Source organism: Nerophis lumbriciformis, linkage group LG04, assembly GCF_033978685.3.
Source record: "Nerophis lumbriciformis linkage group LG04, RoL_Nlum_v2.1, whole genome shotgun sequence".
NCBI lineage: Eukaryota > Metazoa > Chordata > Actinopteri > Syngnathiformes > Syngnathidae > Nerophis > Nerophis lumbriciformis.
Genome location: NC_084551.2, coordinates 26,942,869 through 26,967,670, shown reverse-complemented (window position 1 = coordinate 26,967,670; position 24,802 = coordinate 26,942,869).

Here is a 24,802-nt window from a genome sequence, read left to right as displayed (position 1 = left end):
GGCGGTTGCTTACCATAGAAGAAGAAGCGCTTCCTCTTCTACGGGGAAAAAAGATGGCGGCTGTTTACCGTAGTTGCGAGACCTAAACTTTATGAAAATGAATATTAATATTAATCCATATATAAGGCGCACCGGGTTATAAGCCGCACTGTCAGCTTTTGAGAAAATTTGTGGTTTTTAGGCGCGGCTTATAGTGCGGAAAATACGGTATATGTTTTTCCCTTCTTTAGTATGCATTTTCAGCCGGTGCGACTTATACTCCGGAGCGACTTATACTCCGAAAAATATGGTAACTGGAATCCAGTGTGCTGTGGGGCCCTATTGTAGTGAATCACACCTGAGCCATCATTAATTAATCAAATCTTTAATAAACACGTGAAAGTAAACAATGTGATAAAGACTATTTTACATCAATCAATCTCGATATCTAGCTATCTGGTCAGGACACTCCTCACTCTTTTGCCTTCACCTTCATTGTCCATTCGTTTTTGGTGACTTTATATACTCTGAACCTAGACGTAATAACTGATACAGTCTGCTTTTCCAGTCCAAATGCATTCGATGTTTTCCGTAGTCTTCCCTCGTCGGCCAGGTAATACAAAGCACATGCTACCTTTTTTATCACACCCACGGGAGCGCGCATTCTCGTTGTCTCTCCTTCGACAAATGGACAAAGTAAGTAGAATCACAGCTGACCTCGACATTCAAAAGTTCTCTTCCCGTCTGAGAAGTGTTGTATCCGAAATAGCTGCAATCGCTTTCTCTTAAGGTATTATTCATGTGTGATTTCCACAAGCGTCTGTACATGTAGAAGAAGGAGAAACACGGGCATGAACTGGATGACTCCCCTCCATCTTTCTAGTGTTTACCTCCGAGTGGAAACAGGTTGTTATGAAGCTGGCTGTGGCGCGTTCTTTCCGACGTCACTTCCTGTGTGGGGCGCGGTCTTTCTGGCATCACTTCCTCTCCGAAGTCAGTTTGTAAACGATCAATGAGTCCATACAAACCAAGAAATACACGGTGCACTTACCCTTGTAAAAAATTGTCCGAGGAGGGTTACCTTAAAGGGGAACATTATCACAATTTCAGAATTGTTAAAACCATTAAAAATCAGTTCCCAGTGGCTTATTATATTTTTCGAAGTTTTTTTCAAAATTTTACCCATCACGCAACATCCCTAAAAAAAGCTTCAAAGTGCCTAATTTTAACCACCCGTCCATTTTCCTGTGACGTCACATAGTGAAGCCAACACAAACAAACATGGCGGAAAGAACAGCAAGCTATAGCGACATTAGCTCGGATTCAGACTCGGATTTCAGCGGCTTAAGCGATTCAACAGATTACAAATGTATTGAAACGGATGGTTGTAGTGTGGAGGCAGGTAGCGAAAATGAAATTGAAGAAGAAACTGAAGCTATTGAGCCATATCGGTTTGAACCGTATGCAAGCAAAACCGACGAAAACGACACGACAGCCAGCGACACGGGAGAAAGCGAGGACGAATTCGGCGATCGCCTTCTAACCAATATAGTATGTGTTTGTTTGGCATTAAAGGAAACTAACAACTATGAACTAGGTTTACAGCATATGAAATACATTTGGCAACAACATGCACTTTGAGAGTGCAGACAGCCCAATTTTCATCAACTAATATATTCTGTAGACTTACCCTCATCCGCTCTCTTTTCCTAAAAGCTGATCTGTCCAGTTTTGGAGTTGATGTCACCAGGCCAGGGAAGCTAGGGTCGATGTGGGGGTAGGGGGTTTAGCTCGCTCGTCTGCGGGAACAAACTGCCGCCATTGCTTGCCGTGCTAGCGAGGTCCTTTGTCCCTGAATTGCTCACACACTCCGGCAGATTCAATGGGGGTCTGGCGGCATATTTCTTTGACTTTATCGTTGGAAATGCATCTGCTTTGAGTGTCGCAGGATATCCACACATTCTTGCCATCTCTGTCATAGCATAGCTTTCGTCGGTAAAGTGTGCGGAACAAACGTCCTATTTCTTGCCACTTTCGCATCTTTGGGCCACTGGTGCAACTTGAATCCGTCCCTGTTCGTGTTGTTACACCCTCCGACAGCACACCGACGAAGCATGATGTCTCCAAGGTACGGAAAACAGTCGAAAAAACGGAAAATAACAGAGCTGATTTGACTCGGTGTTTGAGAAAATGGCGGATTGCTTCCCGATGTGACGCCACGTTGTGACGTCATCGCTCCGAGAGCGAATAATAGTAAGACGTTTAATTCGCCAAAATTCACCCATTTAGAGTTCGGAAATCGGTTAAAGAAATATATGGTCTTTTTTCTGCAACATCAAGGTATATATTGACGCTTACATAGGTCTGGTGATAATGTTCCCCTTTAAACGATGGGTTGGTGTGACTAAAACGGGGCTTAGACTAAATAATTATTCGTTCAAGGGGTTATCCGGCTTCGTGTAGACATAGCCTGAGACAGCGAATAGAGCTTACTCTGTATGGCAGGTGTGGCCTGATAAGTATCTATTTTGTCTGTCAAACATGTCTGATGTACAAAAGACTCATATTACTTTCTAATGAACTTTATGCAAATAATATGCCTTAACCCAGTTTTTTTCAAACATTGTGGCTCAAATTTTAATTGGTTGCGGATCATCAGAGTGAAATGCTACAAGCTATTTTATTGCTCATCAAAAAGCCACATAATTTCTTGGAAGGGATTTTGGTCCAGAATCCGTGTGTGTTGTCATCAATGAATACTATATATCTACAGTATACGTGCAATTGTTTTCATAAAAAAAATCATGACAATCCAATTTTTCAGTACCAGACACCAAAAAATAGGAATGCTAAAAAAAAAACGATTCACATCCGAATTGCGACTCGTATTTATATTCTGATTCTAACTGGATCCAAGATGTACCCTGCCTTCTGCCTGATTACACCTACATTAGACCCCAGCCCCCCCACTACATCGAGAGAGACATGCGGTAGAAAATGGATGGATGGATTGAAGATTTACCAAGTAGCTTTTCAGTGTACTCTTATTTCCCGCGGTGCATACTTTTTTTTTCGTGATTTCCCTCCGTGCACTGCACCATGACCTGCTGGCTGTCAACTTGGAAACGCTCAAGACAAAGGTCTACTAGGAACACTCACTTCCTGCATACGACGTAAAAAAAGAAACAATCATATATATATACATATACTGTATGTGATTGATTGTTGATTGATTGATTGATTGATTGATTGATTGATTGAGTGATTTATTAGATTGATTGAATCTTTTATTATTAGATTGTACAGTACAGTACATATTCCGTACAATTTGACCAGTAAATGGTAACACCTGAATAAGTTTTTCAACTTGTTTAAGTCGGGGTCCACGTTAATCAATTCATATACAGTTTTACATGCAGACAACAATGCAAAATACATATAAACAATAGATTAAATTGATTATGAACATTTAAAATCACTTTTACCTTTTATTAAAGACTCTTGATGGCGAAAACAGTGATTTGTTCTTTTGTAAACTCAATAATGTTTCTTACCTTCTTTATCAAAGTCATACTCCATAAAAAAGTACATAGATTGAATCACCAACACGTGGTTTTTATTGTTGGGGCACTCGATTCTTGTTTGTTTCGTTCAATATTTGACTGGACAATAGCCGAGTTAGCATACGGAAATCAGGGTAATCTTGTGGTAATTAAATACCAACGCCTATGAAAAATGGGGCCTAAGAGGGAACAGTGGCCATGCCAGCAACTTGAGGGTTCCAGGTTTGATTCCAGCTTTTTCCATCTTTGTCACTGCCATTGTGTCTTTGGGCAAGACACTTCACCCTTGCACCCAGTGCCGCTCAAAGTGGTGTATGAATGTGAATGAATGTTTGGTAGCTTACATCAACGAGTGAATGAATGATGGGTTCTTAGTTCTCTGTGAAGTGCTTTGAGTGTCTAGAAAAGCGCTATATAAATCTAATCCATTATAAAAAAAAACAAATCACAACAGTAATATCCTTGCTAAGTATCCAACATTTAGCGTTTGCTTGCTAACCTCCCGTTCACACTTCTAGCTTCTAGTTAGGTTTATTTTTGTTTACCCTCGGTTTAATCCTGAATACTATTTTTGTGGGCATCAAATCCATAATCTCATGCTATGTAATTAAACTTCAGAGGGATCATGGAACATTTAATATTCAGTTGAGTAATTTATTAAAACTGTGCATTAGGGAAAGGATCGGCAATGAATACATTTATATCACACACAGGCTGAACTAAAAATGCTACAGCTGCCAAAATCAATGTTGTCTACTTTCCCCAACTCACACATTGGAGCATCACTGATGAAACCCACCTGTCTCTCTCTCTCTCCCTCTCACACACACATGCACACACATAAACAGACACACACGCGCGCACATACACACATTCAGCAGCCTTCTTTGCTAATGAACCCAACCTCAAACGCATTTGCATCTCTCTAAATTAGCTTGATTATTTCAGGGGTAATTAGCATAAGTGTATGGAAATTAAATTGGCTATAGTGGTGTGGTGGCTTCAAGGTGTTTTCCATGTGATGTGTTGGTAATGGGATGCATTTGATGATTTCTTAAAAGATATGTGTTCTTATCTCCCTATAACTACCCACAAAAACAACTTGGATACTGTTTACTTTTATTCAGTTTCCATTACAATGTACATGTAAGCAAAATCTTAACTAACTGGATAAAAATGTCATGTTTTCAGCTGTTGCAAAACAACATACTTGATATGATATTTTACCGGGAATGAACAATGTCATATAAAAAGTTTATTATGAAGCATTGAACACAGCTGACACTATCAGTTGATAAGGTCAAGGACAAATATTAGACTAAAGACATTGTCAATATGTTATTTTCCACCCCTTTCATCCTTACCTCTATATTTCATGCCCCCACAGTTCCAACTATTTTTTTTTTTAATTTATAGTTAATATATTCCTCTTTTATTACATTTAGATAATTATTTTGCGCCTCTATTTTTAAACATTCTATTTTTCCCTTTTTCTTAAAGGGCCTTGGATGAATTTTGTATTTTCTGACTTATAAATGTTGTTACAATGTTGAATACTCGTGTTAAACAACGCCAAAGCGCATACTTGCCAACCCTCCCGGATTTGCCGGGAGACTCCCAAAATTCAGCGCCTCTCCCGAAAATCTCCCGAAAATCTCCCGAAAATCTCCCGAAATTCAGGCGGAGCTGGAGGCCACGCCGCCTCCAGCTCCATGCGGACCTGAGTGAAGTGTTGACAGCCTGTTCACACGTCCGCTTTCCACAATATAAACAGCTAATGATCGAGGGCGAGTTCTTGGTTTCTTATGTGGGTTTATTGTTAGGCAGTTTCATTAACGTCCTCCCAGCGCGGTAACAACACACAACAACAGCAGTCAAGTCTTCGTCTACCGTAAAGCAGTTCGTCTGCCGTAAACAGCAATGTTGTGACACTCTTAAACAGGACAATACTGCCATCTACTGTACATGCACATGTGACCCACCCATAATGTGTCACATTTTTGTGTTGATTTATTTATTTTATTTTGTGGTTTGAATTCGTTTTTGGAGCTGTCATTACACATTTATCAGTATTCACATTGGTCAGTAGGGGGCAGTAGGGCGTTTCTTCCCAATTGAATGCTATCACCTGCAGACCGGAAGTGTCTTGTCATTCTGATGAGCGCGACCAGTCTGTGAACAATTGAAATGTCCTGTGTGCTTTTTCCTCCTGTATAACAGGTTAGTTTTGGTGAATCAACTCACTGAATAATATCCATGTGATCTTTATAAGTTTAAGTACACATTCTGATGGTGGAGCCTAACTCTAAAGTGTTTGTGAGTTGTAGTTTTTATTTGTGAATGAATCCAGTGCACAGCTGCAGTAATCAATACAAAATGGCGACGTGAGTGCGCAATGTTTATATAGGAACTTCTGATCCTAATTCAGACTCCCAAATTAGAGCTCCCGTTTTCTTATTGATTTTATAATTTATATTTGTATAATGTGTGTGTTCTGAAATAGTGACAGAGAATAGAACAAGGATGGACAATTCAACCCTTAACTCAACAATGAGTAGATGAGTGTTATGTGTGTGTATATGTGTAAATAAATGAACACTGAAATTCAAGTATTTCTTTTATTTATTTATATATATATATATATATATATATATATATATATATATATATATATATATATATATATATATATATATATATATATATATATATATATATATATATATCCATCCATCCATCCATCTTCTTCCGCTTATCCGAGGTCGGGTCGCGGGGGCAGCAGCTTAAGCAGGGAAGCCCAGACTTCCCTCTCCCCAGCCACTTCGTCCAGCTCCTCCCGGGGGATCCCGAGGCGTTCCCAGGCCAGCCGGGAGAGATAGTCTTCCCAGCGTGTCCTGGGTCTTCCCCGTGGCCTCCTACCGGTCGGACGTGCCCGAAACACCTTCCTAGGGAGGCGTTCGGGTGGCATCCTGACCAGATGCCCGAACCACCTCATCTGGCTCCTCTCGATGTGGAGGAGCAGCGGCTTTACTTTGAGCTCCCTCCGAATGACAGAGCTTCTCACCCTATCTCTAAGGGAGAGCCCCGCCACTCGGCGGAGGAAACTCATTTCGGCCGCTTGTACCCGTGATCTTGTCCTTTCGGTCATGACCCAAAGCTCTTGACCATAGGTGAGGATGGGAACGTAGATCGACCGGTAAATCGAGAGCTTTGCCTTCCGGCTCAGCTCCTTCTTCACCACAACGGATCGATACAGCGTCCGCATTACTGAAGACGCCGCACCGATCCGCCTGTCGATCTCACGATCAACTCTTCCCCCACTCGTGAACAAGACTCCGAGGTACTTGAACTCCTCCACTTGGGGCAAGATCTCCTCCCCAACCCGGAGATGGCACTCCACCCTTTTCCGGGAGAGAACCATGGACTCGGACTTGGAGGTGCTGATTCCCATCCCAGTCGCTTCACACTCGGCTGCGAACCGATCCAGTGAGAGCTGAAGATCTTGGCCGGAGGAAGCCATCAGGACCACATCATCTGCAAATAGCAGTGACCTAATCCTGCAGCCACCAAACCAGATCCCCTCAACGCCCTGACTGCGCCTAGAAATTCTGTCCATAAAGGTTATGAACAGAATCGGTGACAAAGGGCAGCCTTGGCGGAGTCCAACCCTCACTGGAAACGTGTCCGACTTACTGCCGGCAATGCGGACCAAGCTCTGACACTGATTATACAGGGAGCGAACTGCCACAATAAGACAGTCCGTTACCCCATACTCTCTGAGCACTCCCCACAGGACTTCCCGGGGTACACGGTCGAATGCCTTCTCCAAGTCCACAAAGCACATGTAGACTGGTTGGGCAAACTCCCATACACCCTCAAGGACCCTGCCGAGAGTATAGAGCTGGTCCACAGTTCCACGACCAGGACGAAAACCACACTGTTCCTCCTGAATCCGAGGTTCGACTATCCGGCGTAGCCTCCTCTCCAGTACAACTGAATAGACCTTACCGGGAAGGCTGAGGAGTGTGATCCCACGATAGTTGGAACACACCCTCCGGTTCCCCTTCTTAAAGAGAGGAACCACCACCCCGGTCTGCCAATCCAGAGGTACCGCCCCCGATGTCCACGCGATGTTGCAGAGTCTTGTCAACCAAGACAGCCCCACAACATCCAGAGCCTTAAGGAACTCCGGGCGGATCTCATCCACCCCCGGGGCCTTGCCACCGAGGAGCTTTTTAACTACCTCGGCAACCTCAGCCCCAGAAATAGGAGAGCCCACCACAGATTCCCCAGGCCCTGCTTCCTTATAGGAAGACGTGCTGGTAGGATTGAGGAGGTCTTCGAAGTATTCCCTCCACCGATCCACAACATCCGCAGTCGAGGTCAGCAGAGCACCATCCCCACCATACACGGTGTTGACACTGCACTGCTTCCCCTTCCTGAGGCGGCGGATGGTGGTCCAGAATTGCTTCGAAGCCGTCCGGAAGTCTTTTTCCATGGCCTCCCCGAACTCCTCCCATGTCCGAGTTTTTGCCTCCGCGACCGCTGAAGCCGCACACCGCTTGGCCTGTCGGTACCTGTCTGCTGCCTCAGGAGTCCCATGAGCCAAAAGAACCCGATAGGACTCCTTCTTCAGCCTGACGGCATCCCTCACCGCCGGCGTCCACCAACGGGTTCTAGGATTACCGCCACGACAGGCACCAACCACCTTGCGGCCACAGCTCCAATCGGCCGCCTCGACAATAGAGGTACGGAACATTGTCCACTCGGACTCAATGTCCAGCACCTCCCTCGTGACATGTTCAAAGTTCATTTTTTTTATTTTTTTTATTATATATATATATATAATAAAAAAAAAAATATATATATATATATATAGCTAGAATTCACTGAAAGTCAAGTATTTCTTATATATATATCTTAACCACGCCCCCAACCACGCCCCCCGCCCAACCCCCGACCACGCCCCCAGCCCCCACCTCCCGAAATCGGAGGTCTCAAGGTTGGCAAGTATGCCAAAGCGTCAAATCATATATGTTCATGCATTTGGGCGTGAGCTTGCACGCAGTTTTGGATGTCTCTGTTTGCAGGGATCTGTAGTCACAGTGAGGTGGACGTACTTATTTGGACATTAAGCAAAGCTCCTCCCCCTCTGCTTCCGGCTATGAGGAAAGACAAAAAAAGCTAGGATAAAGTATTATTTTCATACAATCTTCGCATGAGCATGATAACGCCAATGTTCAAAACACAGCGACATAAATGCTACTAAAAGCAGCTTTTGCTAAGAAAGTCGGAATCAATCGGCGAGTATGTAGGTGTACCTATGTTTGTTACCGGTTGAATTTATGCAACATTTATGAAGTTTATTTTCGACCGTGTCCAGAAAAAAATAGTGGTAATGACTTCAAGATATATATTTTAACTGTACATTTTCAAAAGATACATTCTGATACTTTTGAAGAGGGTGAGGCGTGGTTTCATTTGCAATCTGGGACGCCTCCATAATCAAACATTTTTCAGACAGGCTGAAAAACGGGTTATAAAAGTGGCTGTGGAGCAAAATTTACACCAAAGGATAGTAATAGTAGTACATAGTATCTAGATCTAGATCACAAGAAAGTGTTTTGAATATAGATTAAAATCATCATAGGTCTCCTTTATTGTAACTTGTTAAGCATGTCTGAAGGAAATATACCATATGACAACATACGGTATCAAAAAATACCATATTATACCATATTATGATGCTCACTGGTCCTGCTTATGTAATAGTATACACAAATACCACATACAACGATAACTTTGTTAATTCATGTTCAAAGTACTTATTCGGATTCTTTCCTCCAATCACCACTACAGCTACAGTAATGTGAACCACTTATGTGTTGTTTTTTCAATAGAAAATGATGAAAACTGAAATAGATTTTTTTCTTCATCCCATGTTTTAGTATGTCTTTTATTTCTTTTGTAAGAACTTATTATTGGTAAGAATACCAATGTGCAAAGCATATTTTAGACTTGGGCGGCAAGTGTGAATGTTACAATGTTAAAGGGGAACATTATCACCAGACCTATGTAAGCGTCAATATATACCTTGATGTTGCAGAAAAAAGACTATATTTTTTTAACCGATTTCCGAACTCTAAATGGGTGAATTTTGGCGAATTAAACGCCTTTCTATTATTCGCTCTCGGAGCGATGACGTCACGTTGTGACGTCACATCGGGAAGCAAGCCGCCATTTTCTCACTTTCGTCGGTGTGTTGTCGGAGGGTGTAACAGCACGAACAGGGACGGATTCAAGTTGCACCAGTGGCCCAAAGATGTGAAAGTGGCAAGAAATTGGACAAAATGTGTTCAAAATACGAGGCTGTGGGGAAAGCCGACGAAATGGTCAGTTGTTTGTTCCGCACACTTTACCGACGAAAGGTATGCTACGACAGAGATGGCAAGAATGTGTGGATATCCTGCGACACTCAAAGCAGATGCTGACATCAACTCCAAAACTGGACAGATCAGCTTTCAGGAAAAGAGAGCGGGTGAGGGTATGTCTACAGAATATATTAATTGATGAAAACTTTATTCATTAATCGCGGTTTTACGTAAATTATTATACATAAACTGTGTTTACCAGTAATTTAGCTTAAAAACATTTATTTTTTTCAATCATTCGAGTACATTCGGTCTTGTGTAATGCAGTATTTTGTGTCTATTTAGGTAAGGTTAACCTGAGTGCTGAAATCGTGGAAAAATATATGTTCTTAGCGCGCCTGAAATGGACTGTCTGCACTCTCAAAGTGCATGTTGTTGCCAAATGTATTTCATATGCTGTAAACCTAGTTCATAGTTGTTCGTTTCCTTTAATGCCAAACAAACACATACCAATCGTTGGTTAGAAGGCGATCGCCAAATTCGTCCTCGCTTTCTCCCGTGTCGCTGACTGTCGTGTCAATTTCGTCGGTTTCGCTTGCATACGGTTCGAACCGATATGGCTCAATAGCTTCAGTTTCTTCTTCAATTTCGTTTTCGCTACCTGCCTCCACACTACAACCATCCGTTTCAATACATTCGTAATCTGTTGAATCCCTTAAACCGCTGAAATCCGAGTCTGAATCCGAGCTAATATCGCTATATCTTGCTGTTCTAACCGCCATGTTTGTTGGTATTGGTATCACTGTGTGACGTCACAGGAAAATGGACGGGTGTATATAACGATGGTAAAAATCAGGCACTTTGAAGCTTTTTTTAGGGATATTGCGTAATGGGTAAAATTTTGAAAAAAACTTCGAAAAATAAAATAAGCCACTGGGAACTGAATTTTAATGGTTTTAACCCTTCTGAAATTGTGATAATGTTCCCCTTTAAGAGGTTTTCCATTAAGTTAAGCAGCTCTTTGAGACACTTTTGATTAAGGGCTATACAAATACATTTTGATCGATTGATTGAAGTAATTGGTGACATTCCAGTGGTAGGACGTTGGGTTTTTAGCTCAAGAACACAAACATCTATAGAATTGTTTAGATTATAATGGCTGTAGGATGTTGTATGTTGGAATGTGCTTTGGAACAACTTACAATGTTGATAGTATACAGGCTTGCTACCATGGTGTATATTATTGGTGGACTAGCCAGGACATCTCACAATTAGAAACTGTATATGAGAAACAATGTAAACATGAATAATGCGTTCCAGCCTCCACAAAAGTCCAGATTTTAGTAAAAGTTTGTGCAGTTTGAACACAATATAAAGCACTCTACAGTACTGTATATAAAACAAACATAACAAGGGGGAGATGGTTCAACTATCAAATAATATAGATAACTATCTAAAAACAAAACCAAAACAACAAGAACTAGCTGAACAGCAGCCCTGCCAGCATACACACGCACACACTGTCCCTAGCGCTGTGGTGCACTCACAGTTTGAAATCACAAAACTACTTAACGTCGATAGTTAGGAATAAACAATAAAATCCACTTCATCTTGTCTTTGGATCTTCTTGGCGTGCAGATGAAGGGTGAGAATTGACTGTACATCGCTTGTCCCTCTTATTGAGATAGACAATTGTTGTAAAAAGTCGAAAAAACATGTGAAAAGCACACAAAGTAGCATTGAGCACAGTAGCTAACAAAAGCAGTGATATACTGACAACAATGAGCATGGAGAGCCCGGCTCAGCCCGCCCACAGTTGATGTGCTGCTGGGCACAAAATGACTGTGCTGCTTGACACACAATGAGTGGATGAAATGTTCATAATCTTAACTAAGATACGGTTCGTTCTCCAAAGTATGTTTTTTTTCCCCGTCTGTGGTTACTAAATCACATTCATCAGCTTAGCCTAAATGACCATCATCTTTGTCAGTAAACAAATGTACATTATATTATGTATTCACAACATTTCCAATATGAATTACACTTAGTTTCTAAAAAAACACAAATACAATTACCTTACTGTTGCTGTAAAATGTGGCCTATTGGTTAGCATGCTGGCCTTACAGCCAGGAGGTTGAGGGTTGGAATATCTGTTTGCCTGTTCTTCACCTGTTTTTGCAAGTTTTCTCTAAGTACTCCAGCTTCCTCCCACACTCCAGAAATATGGAAGTTTGGTTAATGAATGTGTGTGTAAATGTTTGCGCCTATACAATGTAGGGTTGTACGGTATACCGGTAATAGTAAAGTACCGCGATACTAATGAATAATTTTCGGTACTATACCGCCTCTGAAACGTACCGTTCCCGCAGCCCTCGCGCCCGTGTTGTCGTCACGTCGTGTCATTGCTGGTTTTACGACAAGCAGACAAGCATGTTCGGTAGCACACACACACACGGTGTACTTACAAGCAGACACAGTGTGTAGACAGAAAAGGGAGAATGGATGCATTTTGGCTTAAAAACTAACGATAAAGGTGAAGCTATAACACTGAAACGCCCTCAGGAAGAGGTGCTTGAAGACATGGCTAGCTAGCTAGCGGCTAACATCTATCCGCCATCGGCAATGTTTTAGCTACTTCTAAATCACTAATCCTCACCTCCATGGGGACTAATAAAGTAAGTTTCTTACAAGTATCATCCTTGCAGGACAAGGAATTGCTAAACATGCTTCACTACACACCGTAGCTCACCGGCGTCAAAATGTAAACAAATGCCATTGGCATCTACTATAATGATATCAAGTACAGGCACGCATCTTGTCGATACTACTAAGATTACGTCGATATGTTTTGGCATCACAACATTTTCTTTAGTTTTTTTCAAATGTATATTATGTTTATAAAGTCAGGAAATATGTCCTTGGACACATGAGGACTTTGAAAATGACCAATGTATTATCCTGTAATTACTTGGTATCGGATTGATACCCAAATGTGTGTTATCATCCAAAACTAATGAAAAGTATCAAACAAGAGAACAATAAGTGATTATTACATGTTAACTACAGTGTAGACAGAACATGTTAAAAGAAAAAGTAAGCAGATATTAACAGTAAATGAACAAGTAGATTAATAATTCATTTTCTACCACTTGTCCTTAATAATGTTGCCAAAATGGAATGATACATGACACAATATGTTACTGCATATGTCAGCAGACTAATTAGGAGCTTTTGTTTGCTTACTTACTACTAAAAGACAAGTTGTCTAGTATGTTCACTATTATATATACTACTATATGTTTAATGTACCCTAAGATTTTTTGTCAAAATAAAGCCAATAATGCAATTTTTTGTGGTCCCCTTTATTTAGAAAAGTACCGAAAAGTATCAAAATAATTGTGGTACCGGTACCAAAATATTGGTATCGGGACAACACTAATACAGTGCATGATTTGGTCGCGAGCTGTCCTGGGCTCGTCTCACAGCCGAAGTCAGCAGGGATAGGCTCCAGCTCACCCCATGATCCCAGCAAGTGGCATAGAAAATGGATGAATAGACTAAGCTGCCACAGTAGGCGCGTATACCAAAGGAAAGGTAGTAATACTTGATGTTAATGGCCTGTCGGTGATGAAGGCCCCTTCTCTCTATCCAACCATTCGTTGTAGCCTTTTGGTTATCGAATATGCAAGTTACATGAATCAAACCCCTCCAAAACCAAACTGCTTCTCAAACGCCCCATTAATGTTCTCCTGTTATTGTGTTGCCACAGCATATAATGTATCCTGATCTAAGGTAATGAATGGCGCTCTCCACAGAGCATGCGTGTCATTACACAATGATTTATTGATATACTGCATGTGGTCACAAAGGTGAGAGAGCCTCAAGCTATTGTTTGTTCCTCAAGAAAAAAAATGTTCCATCCTTTCACATGGGAACACGTATATCCATACTGTGAAATATGCATGAGAATAACTTCATTCACGCCTCATTTGTGAGCTCCCTCTCTCTTCCTTCTGCCTCTTTTGTCTTTCTCTCACACATACACAAGCATAATCACACATGCCTGCACAAAGATACGCCTGGTATATGATACTGTCTGGCGCTATACATTGGGGGTAATGATAACATTTATGAGTGTGGTGCTTTTTTCACAGAGGAGCGCTGTAGGTTATTGATGCGTCTGTGTGTGTACCATTACTTATGAATGAGGAGAAAGTCAATGAGAAAAGACAAGATGAAGGTATGGATCTTGTAGCTGCATCCCTTCAATCATATTTCATCAAAGCTCGCAACTGGAGACCATGCTTGTCCAAGACTGTATGTAAATACGTAATTTTTCATAGCTAATTATACAGGTCTTGCAATGGTCGTGTGGAAAGACAGAGAAGAAAGAAAGAAACTGGCAAATTTAAGTCATTATTTCCATATGCAGATCACTAGTTAGAAAAGTTGGACTTATGACAGAAGCCCATCCAACCATCCTGACATCAATCCATCCAACCCTCCGTCCATCCATCCATCCATCCATAATAAGCAGTGGCGGGCCATGCGTTTCCCACCTAGGCCTTCAGTGATCTCCAACTTCAATGATTGCCTCTCAAAATACCATAATTGATGTCACCACATGATCATTGCTGGAGAAATACTATAGAGGAACACATTTACACCCTACTGGGCATTGAATCACATCAACAGTATATAAAACGGGTTATTTTCTGGCGGCTTTAAAAATCTATTAAAACGCATCATCAATTAAAACATATACCGTAAATTTCTCTGCTTGGCTTATCCAACTTCCGGTCAATAAAGTTTGATTCAAAGTACACGCTTCTCAAAGATATATTAACTGCCCTGCAATGCACAATTAACAATGTTAATTAAATGACAAGTATGACACACTTTAACAACAAGAGTTTAGAAATTTTAGTTGTAACAGAACAGCTACTGTCAACAACTTACAATCTGATTGGCTATCGCAACTGTCTCTCAACTCTATGTGTTCTCAAATTCATCCGCTAGCGGTCCCGATGAGTATCCAATCACAGGACACTGAAACGTCACTTTCATCATGAGGCCATCTAGAAGGCCTTACTGACAACAACTCGTGATCTGATTGGCTATCGCAACTGTCTATCACCTGTATGTCCCCGTTCACTCACAGTGCACGGACGCCTGCATTGTTGATTCTGAAGGCGTCTGGCAGATTTGGTACAGTATGGCAACATAAGTTAGCTGAATTCTGATTGGATAAAATAACAACAGAAAAAAACAACAGCACTGGAAGCAGCATAATATGACATGAAGAGAATATAAATAATTTTGGATACTTAGGGAAAGTAAATAAAAAAAATAATTGTATCTTTTTTTATTATGATCATAATTTCCGGTTATGTTTCGCCAGCAGAGAAGGCCTTGCTGGCCCTGCCGGCACACCACTGATAATAAGAATTTATGACATTTATAGCAGAGATTCTCAACTGACGAGTCGCGGTCCACAGTCTGTGAGGGATGTGACGTCCGCAAACGAGTCAAGTCTTTTAAACTGCTGAACAGTGAGAACCGATTCACAATTGCGAGCCATTCGTTTAGGAGCCGTTTTTACCCGCGCATCTCAATCATTTAGAATATGTTGAAAAAGTGATTTGATTTCAGGAGTTCAGTGAAGACAAAGTGATCAATTAAAGGCTCGAGAAGTTTTTGCTGTTTGAAAATATAAACTGCAATGCTGATTTGGACGGAATCTAAATTATTGAATGGGTGATAAATAAAAGGGGTCATTATATTATATATTTAAATCTTTTTTTTGTGGTCTACATAACATGTAATTGTGGGTCTTTGGTCAACATTTTGCATAGATTTTGTTTTACGGTGCAATGGTACAGGGGAGAAGAAGACGGCACTGAGGCAGGGACGTCGTTTAGCCTTAGGCGTGTTTATCATCACGAGAATATGACGTGTGTAATTAAACAGAATACGTGGTGTGCGACTATGTGATGCGACTAACTGGAGAGTGTTACCGGCAAGTGTTGTTGGATTGGAGGTCAGTGGGCAGGCGAGAGGTGTCAAGGTCCGTGGGCAGACAAGAGATTGAGATCCGGGGAGGCAGCAAGAAGTCCAGGGGAAGTCCAGGGAGACCAGACACACAGCTCGAATCCAGGGAACAGAGGAATGCTGCGGGACGACGAAACAGAACACAACACAATGGTCACAGAGGTGGGGACACACACAGAGCAAATAGACACATGAGAAAGGAGCTAGAGACATGTGGGCTTTCTGTACAACACAGGTAGCTACGTTCTGGCGCTGGAACGCAGGACGCGCTGGTGTAAGTAGCGTGTGGAGTCTTCATCAGCGTCAGGTGTGTTGATTGGTGAGTGAGAGCAGGGGTGCGGTCGCGGCTGGAGAGGAACGCCCGTGGGCGTGTCCAGAGGCATGCTCAGAGGAGCGCACAGAAGAAAGCGCAGCGGCGTGCGCTCGACCCGTAACATACAGACCATCTTCAAACCTCTTTCTGACCGTTTATTCAGAATGCACCGTTTTTTTGTGGGCGGTCTTATTTACGTGCCAAAGCCCTCCTCCAGGGCCGCCTTCCGCTCCCATCAGCCATGTTGTAGTTTTTAGCGCTTTTGTATGGAGTCTACTGACAGATATAAGTTGAAACTGTACGCTACTTTGTATTAAAAATGGCAACGGCGGAGGATTTTATCATACATGTGCATGTACGAGCCAATCTGCCCCACAACAAGCAGATGGAGAAAAATGAGGAACTTATTGGGGGGCATGTCTGATCATGGCGGAGCCAGAAGTCGGGTTTGTTAACATGGAGATATTTTCACTACTTTTCTTTTGTCGAGCACAAAGAAAATAACATTTTAGTTAAATGTAAATCATGCTTTGGATCAAAGATCCCATCTACTGCCCAAAACAGCAATTCAAATCTGCTGAAACAAGCTACATAATCAACATGCTTCGACGAAGCTAGTAGAGAGAGACAGAGACTCCAATGCCACTTCACCACCACCACCACCACCACCACTTAAGGATTAACTCTGCCTCTGCTCATCATTCAGCACTGAAGGTACACACACTCTGTCAATCAATGTTCCCTCTAATTGTTCATGTGTGTGAGCAAACGCAAAAACTCCCTGAGCATTCAGTGGAGCCCATGTGAGCAACATCAGACGTGCACACTGTGGCTACACCAGCAGCACACCTGTCCCAAACATGACTAAATAACAAGTTCAATCTCCATCCATCCATCCATCCATTTTCTACCGCTTGTCCCTTCGGAGTCGAGGGGGTGCTGGAGCCTATCTCAGCTGCATTTGGGCGGAAGGCGGGGTACACCCTGGACAAGTCCCCTCCTCATTGCAGGGCCAACACAGATAGACAGACAACATTCTCTTATTATTATAATCATATGACAGCAGTCATTTCCATTTCTAATATAAGTGTTTAGGCCCACTTACAATGACAATTACAAAAAATATTGTTTTTCATGAACTGTGTACTTGTATTGTTTGTCTGGGTGGAGGTCCTGCTTTGGAAATAGTTTGTACCCCTTTCAGACATTGCATTTAGTTCCCATTAAAACATTCACATGTTGCACAATGAGATGTAAGCAGGGGATCATGTGTGCATTCCTGCAACTTCCTGTTTGTAAAAAATATACTTTTATTAGTATTTATTTAATATACTAACAGCATTTCATGATTAATATTTAACAATTAAGATTTCTAATAAATGACACTAGAATTAGCACACATTTCATTGGTAAATCATAGAGTAACGACCTGAAATTACACTTTATGTGTGGTGTTGGAGTTGTCCGACTTTTTGTGTGGCTGTAAACGCATCACTGGCTAAGTGCCATATGTGCATGTGTTGGCGCAAGTGAGAAAGAGCGAGCGGCTGCTGTTGATATAACAAAGTTGCTTTTGCTCTGGTTTGTACTGCAGAAAATGACCACTTTGGCTCGATATAATTTTTTTTTACTAATGTTTTGGTGATGTGTTTATGGCCGACAATAAAGAGTTTTGCTCAGTAAAGTGATGGATGGAATTCATGTCCTCAAAGCGTCTCAACAGATGTTACAATATTTGAACAAGGATGACGAAAAGTGTTTTCTCTGTCGTGTCCGTTTTGTGTCGAAAATTTGATTTTGTGCGTGGCATACATTTGCCGTGCGCAGAAGCCGCTTGAGCAGTGCGCAATTGCACAGGCGCGCACCTTAGAGGGAACGTTGCTGTCAATTCTCTTATATACTCTTTCATTCTAGACTTCTAGAGTGTTTGATTATCACATCACTCTAAATGTATAGACTATAAAGTTCACAAACATAAAGAGGGATCCTAGTGGGCCAGGACAATATTTCCTTTTCTCTAAACTAAAACTGGGGAAATGTGTAGAGTGTTCTGGGCTTCAGACATGATTTTGTGTCAGAATTCCTTGAGGAAAAAATGCCTGGTTAGGCTTTGTGTATGTAGTGTGTGCCTTTCTTGCTTTACAGCTATGCTGTTATTATGCTGTTTGTTACTTATGTATGTTATGTTGCAGCTATTTAAAATGGTTTTGTCAATTTGTTCTGGCCAGAAACAAATTGGCCTTTGTAACATATCTTTGTCTTTGTGTGTTGTATGTAGACCACATTGCTTAGCAGAGTTCAGTGATGCAAATGCATGTCAAGTTGATCAATAGATTGTATTATTCTCCAGTGCAATAACAGTACTGACATGAAGGCTAAAAGGGCATTTATGGGAGCCTTAAAAAAGAAGTAACTAAATAGTTACTTTTCACAGTAACGCATTGCTTTTTGGTGTAAGTAACCCGAGTTAGTAACTGAGTTACTTTTGAAATAAAGCAACTAGTAACTGTAACTAGTTACTGGTTTTCAGTAACTAACCCAACACTGCCAACAGGTAAGAAAAGTTGGTTTTGCATAATAAAAACTCTTAAAATGACATGTTATTCAAAATAATAGAACAGAATAGAATATACCTATGTAAAAGTTTTTGAGAAGATTCATCCATAAAATTGATCCATTAAGTGCTCTGTGTGACCAATTTGATGAAACAATTTTCCAACTATTTTTTTAAATGCATACATTCATGCCTCTTGTGGTTTGAAACGGAATAACTTCTGAATAAAACAGCCACGGTTCAAAGGAAGTGTTGAAACATTTTTGTTTTGAAACTTACTATAAAGCGAAATTAATTTTCACCTTCTTTATTACTTATGCAAAATATTATATCCACAAATGCAAATGCTCAAAGAGAACACCTCAAATAAAAACTGGACACTAAAAAAGCTTTAAAAATTCAGATATTATAATTAAATAATAAAATGTTCCTCTTTCAAATTACTCATGAGTTATATTTTGAGTCGCTCTTTATTATTTTGTATCACGCATTGCACTTTTATATGTGATATTTATTGTACTTCTAGTATGTTTAAAACAGTTGCATTTATTTTTTTAATTTGAGCATGAAGCAGCAGTTTGCAATAGTGAAGAAATGTTAACAATATTTGAGATACTCAATTTAGATTTATTTTGCTATAAAGTGTAATCCTAAAAAAATGATGTATTTTTCAGTCAGATTTTTTGTATTGTGTTGTATTAATGACCAAATTGCACTTGCTATTAGGTGAGTCCTGCAGCCAAACCATTTGAGAACCACCGCTTTAAAATGTTAAAAGAAAATATGCAGGGAAAAATATTCATTCTTCGCTCCACACATTTTTTCATTTTGTCAGCCAGAAAGTTGAGTATATATTTTGTTTTTAATCATCAAATTTGCTTCTTTTTACACTAACTGTATGGACTGTTACCGTGTTGATTTATGTTTCTGAAAGTAATAAATAAAGGAGACAAGGTGCCTCGTTTATTTGTCTTCAGGTAAAAACAGAATCTAAATTGAGGTTTGTTGTCGCTTGCGGTTTTTGTGAATTATACAAATCATCTAAAAGTCAAACTCCCGCAGTTGTTAACATGATGTGCATGTTTTAGGATTAAAATCCTCCACTGGCAGAAAATTGTTCAACAGTTTTGCGGTTTCATCTTGAAGCTTCTCAAGTCACTGTTGAACAGATAAGTGGGGTGTATATCTGCGCTTAGAAGTCTCGTTCTATCTCGCTTTAGAGCCAGCAGAAATGCAATTAAACACAGCAAAGTCCCGGCTAATTGGAAAATATATATCTATTTTCATGTGGGGCTGCATATTACATGTGAAGTTAATCACAGCGTCTACTTGCTAATTCACTTTGATGAATTGCAGACGAGGCAGGGAAAAAAAAGACAAGACAGTACGTGAACAAGATAAGCACACAGAAATATGATTTAAAAATCTATATTTTATCAGTGGTTGTCCTTTATAAGACTAGAACAAATCAAGTTTGCTGTTTTTTCTCCTATTCAAAGATATGATGACAAAGTAGACATTGACAATACTTGTAATTAAGTCAGCTCGTGCTAACGGAGGAAAGAAAAATGACTGAGATTAAATTAAAATAATTTTCGCCGCATACTTAATTTTTACCGGATACTTTACATTAGTTTTGGATGATACCACAAATTTGGGTATGAAGTCGTTACAGGATCATACATTGGTCATATTCAAAGTCCTCATGTGTCCAGGGACATATTTCCTGAGTTTATAAACATAATATACATTTTTTTTAAATGAAAGAAGATGTTGAGATGCCGAAAAATATTGACGTAATCATAGTAGTATCGACGAGATACGCCATTGTACTTGGTATCATTACAGTGGATGTTAGGTGTAGATCCACCAATGGCGCTTGTTTACATTTTGACGGCTGTGAGCTACGGTGTGTAGTGAAGCATGTTTAGCTAGTCCTCATCCTGCAGGGATGATACTTGTAAGAAACATACTTTTTTTATCGCCATGGAGGCGAGGATTAGTGATTTAGAAGTTGCTACAACACTGCCGACGGCGGATGGACTTTAGCCGCTAGCTAGCTAGCCATGTCTTAAAGCACCTCTTCCTGAGGGCGTTTCAGTGTCATAACTTCACCTTTATCGTTAGCTTTTAAGCCAAAATGCGTCCGTTCTCCCTGCTTGTAAGTACTCCGTGATTGTGCGCTACCGAACATGATCCTCGGCTTGTAAATCCAGCAATGACACAACGTGACGACGACGCGGGCGCGGCGGGGTGCAGAACCGGTACTTTTCAGAGGCGGTATAGTACCGAATATGGTTCATTAGTATCGCGGCACTATACTAATACCGTACAACCCTAGCGCGTGCTATACAGTTTGCACATGATTTAGTACACGCAAACCTTTAGTAAATCAGGCCCTAAATATGGTGTTTATTACACACCAGCTGTTTGATTGTAACGTGTAACGAGCATCTTAGTCAGGTGTTAAAATCGCAATGTAAAATTGCTCCTGCTAATCCGTAGCATGTCTATGAAAAATCCAATGTAATTAGTAAACCAGGCCCTAAGAGTACTACAGTGCCTCCAAGTGTGATTTTTCTGTATTTATAGTCCAATCAGCAAAGAATAATAACACTTTATCACACATGCTGTATATTCTACAGTGAGGAAAGTCATGGTGTAAATATGTTTCTAGAAATGTTATTGGCGACAATGCTGACAAACAGAAAAAGCAACGCCCTCAGCCAGCGGCGATGAGTGCTCACTTGCTTGCGCAATAGAGCAGACAGGAAATACTCGCTTCTGCCCTAATGAGAAAACAAATACTGCACTGCATGCAAGCCTCGTCTGGTTTCTATGACGTATTTATTCTGTGCACTCAGGACATACTGAACAGTAGTGCACTACACACAATCTAGTAAATTGGCATACGCACTAAGCAGACAGAAATGTCTATAGTGGCAGCCTCATATCAGCTTTCTGCAGTCTATATGATCAGGAAACATGCAAATTGAAAGACATTTACTTGAGAAAGTTCAAAAAACGATTGTAATCAGACATAAACTACGTTTAGAACACAGTTTAATGAAAAAAATAAAAATTTTGTTCATTAAAGTCGCCACCTTTTTTATTCTTCGTCATAACAAGTAAGGTTCATTCACACCTGCCTACCGTGGTCACACCTCCCTGCTAAATACAAAGCTCATGCATTTATTGGTGCCTTGTGAAGCTACAGTAAAAATGCATTTCATGAACTTGCTATCTTTTACTTGGGAGAAAAAAAGAGCTATTCATTTGTTAAAGAAACAATGTAAACTTGAATATTGGGTTCTAGCCTCGACAAAAGTCCATACTTAAGTAACAGCTTGTACACTTCGATCATAATATATAATATTATGTGGTAGTGTATGTTAACAAGCATAACAAGGCGGTGATGGAGTAGGGTTTTATTCAATAACTAAGCCAGAAGAACAACAACAAGCTGAACTGTCCTCATTTTCAGCCGCCCTGCCGACAGGCACAAACAAAGTTAGCAGCCTTGTGGTGCACTCACAGTTTGAAATCACAAAACTCCTTAACTTTAACAGCCAGGTTGCTACAATGATTAAAAATCAAAAAATAAAATCCACTTGTTTTGTCGGTCAATCTTCTTCGCATGCAATTGAAGGGAGGGGCCAGTTTGAGGCAGTGTTAAAAACACTGTGGATACTTTCTGAATGTTTCAAATCTCACATCGCTTGTCCATTTGTTATGTACTGGAAGGAGTAGACGGCACAGACACAATGGGGCATAGTATTTAACTCTATTATTTATTATATATATATATATATATATATACGCTATATATATAATAACAAACAATAATAATACTAAACGAGGGAATGACAAGTGTGAACTAGATCAAAAAGTGTGTGTGTGTGTGTGTGTGTGTGTGTGTGTGTGTGTGTGTGCGACCATGTGTATGAATTAACTGTTGAGTGTTACCGTAAATGTTGAGCGAGAGGCAAGTCCAAAAGGGGGCAGGGCAGGCTCATAGTATATGGAAGTCGGGGGCTATAGCAGGGTGTAGGAGGTCCATGTCCAGGTGGGAGGTTGAGATTCAAGAGGCAGTCCGGGAAGCAGAGGAACAAGGAATGACGAGACACACACCTCGTCAACGCGGCAACGAAGGTCTACAGTAGGATCGCCAAGGAGGACTCGAGACAATCAATATGACGGGGAAGAAAACACAGAGAGAGAGCAAGGTTGCATAGAGCTAAATGATCGCTTCCGGTACAGGAACAGAGGATTACGTTCTGGCCCCGGATAGCAGGTTGAGCAGGCTTATAAAGGCAGGTCTGATCATCAGCTCAAGGTGTGCAGAATGCTGATAGATTGCAGCCGCCGGCTGCCGCCTGAGTGACGCGTGTCCCGAGGTGCTCTCCGCGGGGCTCTCCGCGGGGCTCTCCGCGGGGCTTATTGATGAATGTGCATTGGCATGCGCTCGAGCCGTGACACCGTTGTTTAATTTTGGCTCCTGTTGAGCTGACATATGTGGAAAAATTAAATTAAAAAAACTAAAAAAACACTTAAAAGCACACAAAGTAGCACGTAGCTAATGACTGAACAAGTTCGGAGATCCATAAGCGCGCCCACAATGAATGTGCTGCCAGGCACAAAATGGCTGCGCTGCAGGCACACAATGGGGTGGATGAAACGTTTGTACACTCAGACAGGGTTTGTACAACTAAACATTTTTTTTTTTTCGGTTTGTGGTTTCTAAATCAAAACGTTTGTATAATGAGGGTTTATAAATTGAGGTTCATCTGTATCTTATGTACTAGTCATGTACACTGCCTTGACGAGCAGACATTTAATTGTTTTTCAATTAAAATGCTTGCCAATGTGCTGCACTTCTTTAAAGGTCACTAAACGGTCTGCTTTGAATCGTGAATCTGTTTAAGTTTTACCATTTTCACTGCAATTAAAACATCTTGCAGCCTCACTTTGAACAGGAGTCTTTCAACACGTTCTCATACCTGAAGGACAGTTCTAACATTTTAATTTTTTTATGGTTTAGTTCAGGGGTCGGCAACCCGCGGCTCTAGAGCCGGCTCTTTAGCGCCGCCCTAGTGGTTCTCCGGAGCTTTTTCAAAAATGTATGAAAAATGGAAAAAGATGAGGGGAAAAAAATATACTTTTTGTTTTAATATGGTTTCTGTAGTAGGACAAACAATACACAAACCTCCCTAATTGTTAGAAATCACACTGTTTATATTAAACATGCTTCACTGATTCGAGTATTTGGTGAGCGCCGTTTTGTCCTACTAATTTTGGCGGTCCTTGAACTCACCGTAGTTTGTTTACATGGAACATTTCTCCGACTTTCTAGGACGTGTTTTATGCCACTTCTTTTTCTGTCTCATTTTGTCCACCAAACTTTTAATGTTGTGCGTGAATGCACAAAGGTGAGTTTTGTTGATGTTATTGACTTGTGTGGAGTGCTAATCAGGCATATTTGGTCACTGCATGACTGCAAGCTAATCGATGCTAACATGCTATTTAGGCTAGCTATTTGTACATATTGCATCATTATGTCTCATTTGTCGGTATATTTGAGCTCATTTAGTTTCCTTTAAGTCCTCTTGATTCAATGTATATCTCATGACACACTATCTGTATGTAATATGACTTTTAATTTATTTGCGGCTCCAGACAGATTTGTTTTTGTATTTTTGGTCCAATATGGCTCTTTCAACATTTTGGGTTGCCGACCCCTGGTTTAGTTAAATCAGAAAAAAAACGTTTTTGTTAGATGTGAAAAATATCATGGCTTGCCTCTTTAGGCGACAAAACAAGAGGAAGTGAAATGTGAATATATATTATTCTGTTATTCTCCTCATAATATTGTGCCAATCTTCTTGGCAGATTCCAACTCCCGTTAGTTTTGTTGGGCATTTTGAGATGTGCCATATTTTATTTTAATGTGTGATAAGAAAGGAAGAAATCA